The sequence below is a fragment of the Schistocerca nitens genome, chromosome 3 (genome assembly GCF_023898315.1).
Source record: "Schistocerca nitens isolate TAMUIC-IGC-003100 chromosome 3, iqSchNite1.1, whole genome shotgun sequence".
NCBI classification, from domain to species: Eukaryota; Metazoa; Arthropoda; class Insecta; order Orthoptera; family Acrididae; genus Schistocerca; species Schistocerca nitens.
Genome location: NC_064616.1, coordinates 505,759,914 through 505,772,979, shown reverse-complemented (window position 1 = coordinate 505,772,979; position 13,066 = coordinate 505,759,914). Strand labels below are relative to the sequence as shown.

At 40.0% G+C, this 13,066-nt stretch overlaps 1 protein-coding gene across 1 annotated transcript in view; it reads left to right on the top strand.

Moving 5' to 3' along the window:
• Positions 1-12,645, top strand: part of LOC126248430 (uncharacterized) — a 195,638-nt gene extending 182,993 nt beyond the window's left edge. The window contains exon 9 of the mRNA XM_049949397.1: positions 12,564-12,645. The gene's annotated coding sequence lies outside the window, so the exon portion shown is untranslated. The remainder of the gene's footprint in view (positions 1-12,563) is intronic.
• Positions 12,646-13,066: the final 421 nt, after the last annotated feature.

Genomic DNA, 13,066 nt, shown 5'->3' with positions numbered 1-13,066 from the left:
TTTCATTGTTTTAGTTTTCACTTAAATTTTTGTTATTTTGACTGGTAAGAACCAATACTCTAACAAAGAATATTACTGTATCCCACTTCTGCAGTATAATACTGCAGGAACAAAACACAAACGCAAAAAAAAAGAAACAATGAAAGTAAAACTCAAGTCGCAAAGGAAATGCACTGTATACAACAAAACACAGTGCTCATACAAGTGTCTGCCAACAGCAACGTGTGTCAAAGGCTTTAGGAAGACTATGCAATGCTTCTTAACAACAAATTGCCTCAGATGAGCGTGACGTGACAGCTGTTTACATTAGATTCATTTTAGTGCAAGATCTTTTAATGTTTTACACGTACGAACATACGGCCTTCCTGCGTCATCGTAGCTGCGCAATTTGCAGTGACACCTATTATCTGACGCTCTCTGGTAACTGCTGAACCGAACCTATTTCTAACAAGCCACAGGAAAATATTGCGAATGGCGATTTGAAAAGTGTTACTTTGAAAGTTAATTTCCTTTTATGCAAGATGAACTATGTGCAAGAATGTACGACGAATTTCTTAACTCAGAGCATTTGACTCTCATTTTAAAAATCAACTCTTTGGGGACAACCATCTAGAAGAATTTCTAGCCCAGAAGGTCAGACATTTACGTCCTTATTAAAAATTTTACTGGCTCATTTACGTGATGTATCTTAAAGTGTAACATGCGGAAAAGAGATCAACATTATATGTGGAAGCTTAGCTTCTCTTGCAGCTTATTAATCTTCGAGACCAGTATTATATGTGAAAGCTTAGCTGTTCTTGTAGCAACAATATGTATATTAATTTAAACCATTAACTTTCCTTATTTGCGTGTTCGCGCTACTTAAGAGTGATCTTGCTACTGGCTGACCACATCATGTGTCCTATGCTGTCATCAGCTGGCGAGATCACGTGACATGAGCTGTGACTGGCTTACGAAACCGTGTTACAATCTCAATTTCACTGCTTTGGAAAGTAACATGCGGTATTTGGTGGAATTTGAATTTATACTTTCGTAACACGAAAATATGCAGCGTACATGTTGCTGCACATCAAAGATCTTTCCGAAACATGTTTTTTCCCCTGAGCTTCATTTTCTAAAGTGTCGGGTAATTCTACGTCAGTGTATAAAACTATAAACAATCAAAGGATTGATAAGTTTTACAGTGCTGAGGAAAAGTATACTGTCACTTAACACGGAAAAAGTGTATGTTCATCTGGGAGAAAGTGTATTTTCAACCGGAAAATCCGGGATTTTTTTTCCTTGGCCATGTATACACCCTGCTGAGGAAAAAGGGACTGATGACCCTGTAGTTTGGTCCCTTTACACCCCAAACAAACCAGTCAGATTCAAGATATCATGCTACAAGGAATAAATAATAAATGTTGTTGGTGACATGGGAAACTTAAAAAATAGCCTAGCGAATTGTGGGTATCCACTCAATATTTGTTATAATTAGATTACTTTGATGCTTAAATGTAGGATTAAAATATGTGTACTTCAGTTTCCACAGGAGGGGTGGAGTAACCCTCTGCAGCCTCCTGTAATGAAACATCCTAAAACTCATTATGAGAAAATATGACAACTCATTAATGTTTTGTACGTTATAATCCCTACTATGCACCAGTGGATTCTTATACATTGTGATTAACAACTATTCCTCTCTACAAGAATATAATGTCTTTATTTCTGCCAAAGTATCATTGATTTTTCATTATTTGGAAATTAATAAGTATACTCCGTCCAGATTAAAAATACTCTGCAAATTTTGTTGTCACATGCACACTTCTGATCATAAAACTTCGAAGAACTAAAACAACCCTCAAAGGACATGATTTTCATGCCATTGAAGTGATCTACTCAGCCGTGATAATGTTTTGAGTGAGATTCTCATCAAGGCCTTCCAGGATGTGTACCAAACCTGAAAAAAATTGCTGGAAAAACGTATAGATGCATGGTGAGAGTACTTTGAAGATTTCTAAACATTTGTAACTACAGCCTATATCTTGAATAAATCGTTTTACCACAACATTTGCGTTGCTACATGAACACACCCGAGGGGTGTGTAAAGTCAGTGAGAGGATCCAAAGCATCTATCAAATTTATTGTGGAACAGTCTGATGTTGGAACTGAAGACACCACACATGAAGCCAATGTATTGAATTCCATATTTAAAAATGTATTGTAGCATGGTGGTGGTGTTGCCATACAAATATTTTACCACTGCACAAACCATCGAATGAGAGAGGTGGAAGCACACTTTGTATTGAAAAGCCAGACAGAATTCCCATTAGTTTTTTCATTGAATACTGCACAGAATTTATCATTTCCTGTCTCATATTTATCAATAAACAGTAAAAATTGGATGCAGAGAATTACACCTCAAAATTACTATCATCTGTTTGTTGCAGAATTCTTAAACACATTTTAAACTTGAATTTTATGATGTTCCTGAAGGAAAGGAAGTTTCTCAATGAATCAGTGTGGGTTCAGGAAAATGACTCATATGAATCAGCTTTAATTCTGTACACTGTGTCTTATAAATAGTAGGTGCAACGAAGAAGGTAGTTCATATTGTCCAAAGTTTCTCAAAAGAGATTCAACACTGTAAAACACTGTCCATGGCCTGGAGGTGGAGGGGGACAGGTATTGCTCACCACGTCTGTGGCCTTTTAAATAAAACCACACATACCCCTTGGGTCATTCTAACTGTCAAGCATCTCGGGGAACTCAGTACTTGTTTGTTCAGTATGGGCTTGGCCAACCCAGGTTTCCTTAGCTGCGGACTGGTAAGTGCCTCTAGTCCTCCGTGACCGTAAGCTCTGGGCATGAATCAGCATTCACCGTGCATTGTGGCAGTGGAATGTTGAGCACCTGTGTTAGGTATGGCAGTTGCAGAACATTCATTAGGAGGCAAACTCTGGAGCACCTGCCATACCTCAGTTGTATAAGGCTTACTCAGGCAAATGGGGTTGTGTTTGAGTGGATCCTTACTTCTCTAGCTGCTCATGGGACTGACATGGAACCGTCAAACTTTTCCAAACCTCCTGCCAGCAGAATGAATTTACTTCTGGTAGGTATCAACACCCAAACAACCAAGACAACTCATATTACTGGTCCTCCTTGTACAGGAATTAATTTCAATACTTTAGTTTATAATGATGGAACACAGGCTGCTAGACAGAGTCTGCTTTTAATAGTCAGGAGAAAAAGATGTTAGCTGTGTCTACATTCAACAGAGTTTAGAGGGCATTGTTCTTACCTTAAAATGTATTAAGTGATTAAGGAATGTGACACTGTTGGTTGGAACATCTGGTTCCTAGCAAGCAATAAACCTCTAGAAAACTAAATGCTTCAGGGAATATGCCATCAAAATAGGCTACAAAAGGCCTAGAAGTATAGCAAAGTTTGCTTCATGCAGGGTATGATCGATATTCACAAGGAAGGACTAACATGAGTTTCATGTGCAGCATGAAAAAGGTAGGTGGTGAACTGGTGAAATTGGAATCCTCTGTTCTTAACATTCATTAGCGCAGCCAAGGGATGAGTCGGTGTGTTTGTCAGTAACGCACACCATTCCTCTCCTCTGTCCTTGCTCACTGACCTACAAGCAGTTGCAATTCATGTAGGTCAAAGAACCACTGTATGCTCACTTTATTCACCTCCATATGAAGCAATAGAATCTGATGCTCTCATAGGTTTTATAGACCAACTCACCCTGACCATTTGTCATACTGAGAGACTTTAGTGCCCACAGTGTATTATAGGACACTAACTGTGCTTAACAGGGGATGAGTTTTAGAGAGCCTCACGACGTCTCAGTACCTGTGCATCCTAAATAATGGGCAATCCCATTCACTTCAAGACTGCTAATGTGTCATCCTCAGCCATAGAGCTCACTTTCTGCTCTGCAGTCCTCACCAGTTCAACTCAGTTGACCTTCATTTCCTTGTGATCACTTTCCACATTGGATCCATCTACCAGATGGAGCAATAGTTGTAAGGAAGCCACTATGGTGGATGATCAGCAGGGATACCTGGACCCTGTTAGCCAGCTGACTGTGTTTGACCATGGAGACAGCATTCAGGAATTGCTGTCCACATCAAATGTGTGATCCACTATGCTCCCAACATAGCCATTCTGAAGTCAGTCAGTCATCTTTGATGGCAGCCTATACCTTGATGGATTTATTCATGCCACTCAGCAATCTGGGTCAGGTGTCTCTCTCTGTGAGGGTTTAAGTGTGGCCCAACAGCAGGATACCTTGCAGCCTTTCGAGCAGCAAGAGCCAAAGCTGGACACACAATCAGAGTGTAGAAAAATCAAAAATATGGAAAGCAATGAGGAGGATTTCTGGTAAATGCAGTCAGTTCCCTATAGCAATGGTGCTAAAGCACTGGTGTTCCACACAACTCTCGGAGGCATTGCCCAGACAATGTTTGAGGCTCATCATACAGTGCCTGGTCTCAACCAAATCTAATACAGCATGCTGCAAAACTTGCAAACAGTACAAGGGAAATACTCTTAGAATGTTTGAATTCAATATGGAAGAGAGGACAGTTACAAAACTCTTGGAGGGAGGCCACTTTGATACCGCTCCTAAAACCAGAATAGTACCAAACGTGCCCCAGCAGTTACCAGAGCATTACCTTAACTATTTGCGTAGGAAAAACCTTGGAGCAAATGGTTAACCATCATCTGGTCTGGATGCTAGAGGCCAGACAGATTAGCCTTCTCAACGTGGATTCGGAAGATTGTGCACTGTGCACAATCTGACGCTGCTAGAGACAGCTGTCCAGCAGGCTTTCCTATGTAAACTGCATTGTACAAGGATATTTTTTGACATCAGTAGGACATACAGCACTACTTGGAAGCCCAATATTCGTAGACACTTTCACCAATGGGGCTTTCTTGGGCATTTGGTGTGACCATTTGGTCCTTCTTATCGAAACATTTTATAGGTGCAGTAAGGAGTTGGTGGTGTGTTGTTGGGTACTTTTGAGAAGAAGAATGATGTTCCTAGAGAGGTATTTTAATTGTTACCCACTTTGCCACAGCCTTTAAAAGTACAATATATGCATGTGCCATTGTGCACATGCATGTGCATGTATGTCAAATTTAGTAATTCTCGTATTTTTATTTTACCTGAGACACACTGATCTACATTTTAAGGTATCGGTGACATTTCTGAGCCTAAGTTTTGATTCCAAACTGTGGTGGTTACCACACCTGAAGGCCAGGACCTAGAAAGCATTGACCACCTTAAAGTGCCTGAGTCACAGGTTATGGGCTTGGCGTCAACTCCAGTTTTATACTGCTTTTGTGTGATCATGGCTATAGTATGGCTGCACAATTACAGATCAGTGAGACCTTCTTACTCAAGATTACTAATGCTATCCACCATGAGGGGTTTCAGGCTGGCCATATGGGTGCTTACAGGACCAGCCTCACATGCAGTCTTTGTGCTGAAACTGGGGAATTGCTATTCACCATTTGACACGTACTGTACTGTCACTTGTTGCTTCTCCAACCATCCATGAGCAACAAAGCCATTTGGGACCTGCCTGAAGCATGTGCTGTGGTTGCATGGTGTGTAGCACGTTCAAACTCAAATGTAGGGTTTGAACCAACTAGCTCCCTGATTACTGCAGAAGCCTAGATTAACTTTAGATTTAATTTGGTATTGGAGAGGTGGCCCTCCTGCATCTGTTTTTAATAAATATTTTATAACATTTAAATAAGCACCAAAACTGTATAGCTGATTCAGAGATAGGTCTAAAGAGTGTTTTCCCTGATTGTGTACTCAAGGTTTGATTGTGTCAAGTGCAGAATTGTACGTGATCTTGCAGCCACTGGAGCAGATGAGATGTCTTTCAAGCTATTGAGTGCCCCCCCCCCCCCCCCTGCCTGCTCTCTCTCCTCACACGCATGCGTGCGCTCACAGTAGTAAGTGCAACACATATGTCAAGTCCATTGTCTTCAGCATGCTTCTGAAGACATGTTTTCCCACTTGAAGTTGAATTAATTTCAGAGGATCCATTAGACTGCTCAGAATGTTGCTCAGATGCCCAAGTTTGGATATTGTAAGAACAAAATGTGCCACAAAATGCAGATCAGGAGAGTATATTACAATGGAGAGTCATTAGTGGAATGTTGACTACAAGATGATATTTTGGGTGGATGTGATTTGTAATTTTCCCTGGTTGGCACCAGTGACAGAGCTGAAGCCAAGTCAGACTAGTATGCAAATATAGATTGGAATGCCAACAAGGAAGAATTGTTGATATTGCATGTAGCACGGACACACCACTGAGTTAATTGGCACACACTACACATTCAGTTATCCGTGCCACACAATAATGTCATTATCGTAGACCGACAGGTACAAATACACTGACCTCCAAAGTTCAGTTCCCAGATAACTAATCCCGAGGTGGGACTTTTCATGGTCCATCTGTGGTCCACCTAGATGACTCTGATCATGATGCATCAGCCAGTCCAGCCTGAAGGACTGAGCTACCATGGGCTGCTGACCCCTCATCTGATGGAAAGACTTGGGTAATTAGTATCTCCAGGACCCCGGAGGCAGGTGAGCTGCCAAACTATCACGATACAAGGGGAGTGCAGCAGCCAACCGTGGCCTGCATTTGCAAGCAGACACTGGCGTCACTGGCCATTCTCGCGATGAGAGGCCGTGATACAACTCTTCACAACTACAGCCATCTTGTGCAGAATTGTTGGGTGCCTTTCCTGGAGAACTCTCTGTGACATCAACAAGAACACCCTGGTAACCTGCTAGCCATGCTGCTGGCCACAGGGACTGTGAAGGCAACATTCACAGTGCATCCCCCACAATGTCCTTTGATGTATATGGTGCTGCATTCACAACCCCATTGCTGTGGCAGCCAAGAGTTCGAGCTGCACAACATCAGCGCATACCAGCTTTGCAGGAACTTCACCTGCAAGCCTGACTATGGGCCATCTTAAAGAAAACTGTGTATCCATGAGCAATAAAAGTGTTTTCTGTTAACAGTGTCCTACTAGCACCTTCAGGTATCCAACAGATCCTTAACCCAGCACCCTGCACCACACTATCCTGACAACCATAGAGGCCACAGCTCTGGCCTTCTACATTTGAAGTCAGAACAGGTATTTGAATCCACACCCACAAAAGTGTATGATATCTTGATGCTAGAACTGTTGCCAGTGTGTATCCCATACCAAACATAACAGAAACTCTTGGCAAGTTACATCAGTGTAAATGTTTTTTGACAGTGGATTTTAAGAGTGGCTATAACCAACTGGAAGTAGTACTGGAGGATCAGCTGGAAACCACTTTTACCATTCCATAAGGCCACCACCAGTACCATTGAATACTGTTCAGACTCAAAAATCACTGGCTACTTTTCAGAGGCTGTTGGATGGAGTACTTAGGGGGTTAAAACCAAAGTAATGCATGGTACCTCATGATGACATCATAGTGGTTTTGAAGGAAATGGAAGAACGTGGACCATGATTGGAGGAGCTGTTTAGAAGACTGCAAACAGTTTATCTAATGCTGAAATTTGATAATTGTCATTATGCAGCAACAGAAGTAAAGTGTCTCAAGCATGTGATTAGTCAGGTAGGCGTAAAAACTGATCCGTGGTTAGTTTAAGTGGTTTGTAATTATTTGTCACAGGCAGTGAAACAGTTGCAATCATTTTTAGGAGTTTGTAATTATTATTGGAAATTTGTTAAAACTTTTGCCAAAACTGCTGGTTAAAGAAAGGGGCATAATTTGAATGGCCTATCAACAGTCAGTCAGCATTTGATGCCTAGAAACAGGTGCTAATGTCAGATCCAGAGTTAGTATTTCCCAAGTTCGAAGAGTAATTCATTTTGCTCTGTGATGCAAACAATGTGGTGACTGGATGTGTGCTCAGTCAGAGTATAGATAATGAAGATCACTCAGTATCATATGCATCCAGACAATTGAATAAAATGGAGGGGGATTATTTCACTATGAAAAAGGAAATGTTGATAGTTATATACAGCATTTCTTACTTCCATTGTTACTTGCCTAGAAAAAGTTTAAAGTAGTGATGGATCATGCTTCTTGAGTTGGTTGTTGGTATTGAAAAATCCTTCTGGTAGATTGACAGGTGGGCACTTAAGTTGAGTGAATTCAGTTATGAGGTGGGTAGTCCACAAACCAGGAAAAAGCATAGCAACACTGATAGTTTAAGAAGGAAAACTAGAGTTTTACAAGCACCGGGCAGGAGCATTGCTGAATGGCAGAGTGCGCAGGTGACTGATACCAACTGAAAGGCAGTTAGGTCACAGCTACAGCACATGATACACAATAGCCTATTGTGTAGAATGACAAAGTGCAGACCACATGTGGTGGTACCAGCGGTATTCAGGGATGAAGTTTTGAAACAAGCATGTGACGTATGTTGGTAGGTCATGGTGCTTGCACAACTGACCAATGGCAAGTTGAAAAGTTTTGATGGAGGACTAGGAAACAAGATGTTGACCAAATTTTAGGAACTGTGTATCTTGTGTGCAATGAACTGACCTTGATCTTAATGAATTCCATCACAGAGACTGCCAGAAGCCTTTAAATTATTTGAAATGATAGGACGGGATATTATAGCCCCTTTCAATCAAACATCTTCAAGCAATCATTACATATTGACCCTAACAGATCATTTTCCACAGTTTATAGCAATGATATCAGTTCCTGACCAGCAAGCTAGTACAACAGCACAACCAATGGTGGATAATTGGTTGCTCACAATTAGCATTCCAGATACTCTAATCATGGGTCAGGGCACTAATTTTATGTCTGATCTGTTGAAACAGTTATGTCAATTGCTTCAAATTTGCAAACTTCAAGTATATCCTGACCACCTTCAAGCAAATGGGAGAATGGAGAGAGTATGTCACACAATTTCTAAAATGTTAAGCTATTAGGTGAACAGTAATGAGGGTAACTGGGATCTGTGCCTTTAGTACATCACTTTGGCATGCAATTCTAAGGTGCATACAGCTACTGGCCTTTTACCATATGAGGCAGTATATGGCAGGAAGTGATAAAATTAAGGCTTGGAACCAACAGTGAATTGGTAAACAAATCTGCAAAAATGTTGTGAGACATTTGGCAGTAAGTAAAACGAGCAAACATTAATAAACCTTTAGAATGTCAAGAATGGATGGAACAAGGTGTGAGGAAATTGTCATAATATAGGGTTGGCCAATTGGTTTTGATAATGAATCCACACACACCTAAGGTTAAAATGAAAAAATTCCTAACTCAATACCGGGGGCCACACCAAGTTGCAGAAATGACATCGCCTGTCAATGTTAAGCTACAAATGCCAATGAGAATTATTATTCACACGGGGAGCTGCAGATGCTTTACCACAAGTTCTGACATCATCTTCAGCACATAGTGCTGAGTCTACAAGAGTAAAAAAAGGACCAACCAGTAATAACCAAAGTGAACACGGAATGGCTTCTGCACTTAGACAATGTCAGTAAGTAGGAATGTGAACCAAATTTTTAGATTATTTTTGAAGGTTATTATATGCACTGGTTCTCTTTGTTCTAGGTTAATGATGGTTATTACAAGTTTATTGTTGTGTTATGTATTGTGTATTTTGGAGGTTTGTATTTCTTTTCATTCTTTGTTTGCAAACTATGCAGGTAGGTAGAACAGAAGTTAGTTTTTTTCTGTGTTATGATTGTGTTGTCGAAACTTGTAGATATATCTTTCAAAGGAAGTGGGGGAAGTGATGATGATTCTCCATCTCACATGGTGCACCAACTTGCACGTCCAGCAGGAATGTCATAATCATGCTGATCCTACATGTCATCAGAAGGCAAGTAGTGAATGCATTGTAGGACCAATCTCTCTAGTCTGGAGTACTATTCTTCAGTCAACTGGACGCCTTACTGACTAACTGCCAGTGGACTCTTAGACTGACCCTCAGTAAATGGGAAAGGAGGAATGAGGTGTTGCAAAACACAGTTTTTGAGTTGTGTAAGGAAGTGCAGAAAGAAGGAGTTCTGACAGATGTTCAAGATGGGTACCAAGAATTGCAACTCTAAAATGAGAAGGTAAGGGAACAGCTAAAGCAAGTGATGGACCTGGTACCATTAGCACTAGTATGTGGAAAGAGGATGTGGTTAGATGCAGGTGGAGAACTGCTCAAACAGTGTTTGCCACAACAGACAGTGGAGACATTTGGAACCTGAATGAGACAGTGGGATACAGAAGCAGACAGCAGATGCTACTGAAACCACAAGAGAAGTTCTCTGTTGTTGCCTCTACAGTAATTCCTGGCCAGACTACATGGGGCAAAAGAGAGAATATACAGCAGAGTTACAGCATATAGTGGAACCAACCACTAAAAAGAGTACTGTTGGAGCAAGGGTGAACGTGATAATTCTATTCCCAATAGCAGGCATGAACTTATGATAGCAGTATTTTACAATATGCACCTGCCTGGTAAAGTGGAAAACTATAGGAAAATGGGTACAGGTGCAAACCCAAGAGGTATTAGTAATTTTTGAGCAAAGTGAAGCTTATATTCTGATGTCATTGGACTTACGGAGATGTCAAGAGGGAAACATTACAGTATGCCCAACTAGGTTGGTTCAGACTGACACACAGGCATGCAAGGTGCAATTGTTCTTGGGAAAAGTAGAAGAACTGTATGTTGAATGGTAGTGTCAGCACCACACACGCGTTTTTAGTGTCTATAGAGAGATATGGAGAGAAGAAATATTTACACTGAAAGATCAAGTAATGGAGAGAGCTTAGTATGTTGCACATATGTCTGTGCTTGATCACATGAAATAAATTTATTTTCTCATCTCCAGTAGATTGTAGTTGTACTGCTGATTGGCATGTTGCCCCTTTTGAATAATATATAAATTTCAGAAAAGTAAATGAGTAATTGCTTTAAATTTAGATATGTGTGTTCCCACTTTAAAAAGATGTTGTGAGTTCCATTTTTGTCACACTTCTTTCAAGATTATGTTGGAAAGTGTATGATTTGTGCGATATTTTGTAAATTAGTTGTGACTGTTGGTAAATTCCTGTCAAAATGAATATTTCCTATGCTAAAGAAAAACTTAACTCTGTTTTGCAAAGTAGTATTTAAGGTTTCATTGCTTGATTACCATGAGGCATTCAATTAACACATATATTGTAAATGTTTAGGCATGTAAAGATAGCAGGGTGAAGTCAGTGTTTACCAGTTTCTGTAGCATGCATTTTTCAAATAACAGATTCCTTGAAATTGTCTCTGAACACATTTGTATGTGCGAAATGTGTTCCAGTTACCTTGTGACAGTGTGGATACCTTTTATGAATACATCAACAGAAATTCAAGTTTACCTAAAAAGGTTCATGCAGTTTTGCTTGGAGGTATAATTATAAACACACATCTTATAGATGAAAGTAGTAACACATCCTTAACAGTTTTGGCACATCCCTGTGAGTCAACAGTGCAACAAATGTAACTACAATATCAGTGTCGACAATATACCATGTGACCAAAATATGGAGATGGAAAAATGTGACACAGCTGTAGAAGAACTTGGACACTCATATCATGTCAGCCAAATAATAACAATAAAGACAGATATAGTAAAAATCCCCACACTGCAGGCCTAAAGAAGATTTTTATCAAAAATGAAAATCCAAGGTTTTCAAAAGATTTAGCAAACCTAAGTCAGGATGAAGAGTATACTGAAACCATTGTAAACATGTCACTTTCTAAGTTCTCAACATCATTAAAACTAAACTTTGAAAAGACATTTCCAAAAGTACTCACATTAGTAGCAATGTCTCTCAAAAAGAAATGGATAACAGCAGGCACAACAAGTTCTCCCACATACTTAAGTAACTTAGCTCCATGAAAAAAAGAGACATAATGAGCCAGAGTTCTTAAATTACTGTCACAGGTACAAAACGTTTTATAGGAGGGTACTGATTGCTGTAAAATTCATTTAATGACAAAATAATATACACTGCAGAGAATGAAAGTAAACCAGTGAGGGGTATCATTAAAGAGGAAATGGAGAGGGAAACAAAAGCAAAATAACAAAATGAGAAGGGAAGGGGGATAAAGTAATAAATGATCTACCCCAACTAGCAAACTATGTGAATGATCATTTTTAAAGTATTGCTGAGAAATTACAACAAAAGTTCCAAAAACAAATATAACACTTGTAAATAATTGTGTGGTAAGTGAAATGTTATTATCATGCCCAGAGCATGAAATAAGGTAAGTATAATGAACACTTACTATAATAGGGTATCTAATCCTAGTTTATTATTTACGTTTCATAGATTCAAAAAAAAGAGCCTAAAATGTGAGCTGTGGTGGTTCATATTGATAGTGGTTGTCCACTATTATGTGTTTTTGTTACCCAGCAATGGTTTTGTCATGTCCAGTGAGGGGGTGCAACCTGTCCACCTGTGACGCTTTTACTTGAGTTACCACATAGGCTGCATTAATTCTATTTCGGTGTTTGAACTGGACTGGCAGGGCAGCACCACCCAAGGGCCATGTGCTGGGGTTGTGCAGAAACACAAGAGGAAGTGGACATGCTGGCAGAACTCTATTGTGCAAACATATGTGGTACTCTGAGAGCACCAACTAGTGGCAGCAGAAGCTGGATGGCTGTACTGCTGCTGACTCCGTCTCATTCAACTACTGCCATCACCAGGGGCATAAAATTGGTGAGCACATTTCAGAACATATGCTACTGACATTTCTGCAGTCTACAGACTATGCCTGTTGATACTCATCCATCCCAATTTTATTTGGACTGTAAAACTTCATCAGTTGCAGTAGCAAGTGTTTCAAATATGGTATTAGGTGCCTGATGCTGCTCTTGCATCTGGTTACTGTAGCGGATTGATTGAGGACTGTTCTGTGTTCCAGAGATTGACAAATGGCGTTTTTCCTAATGTTCAGGATCGTTATTTCATTAATTTTGCTGGGAATTTTGGAGTTTGAAAAACTTTTTAACTTTACTTTGTGTTTTC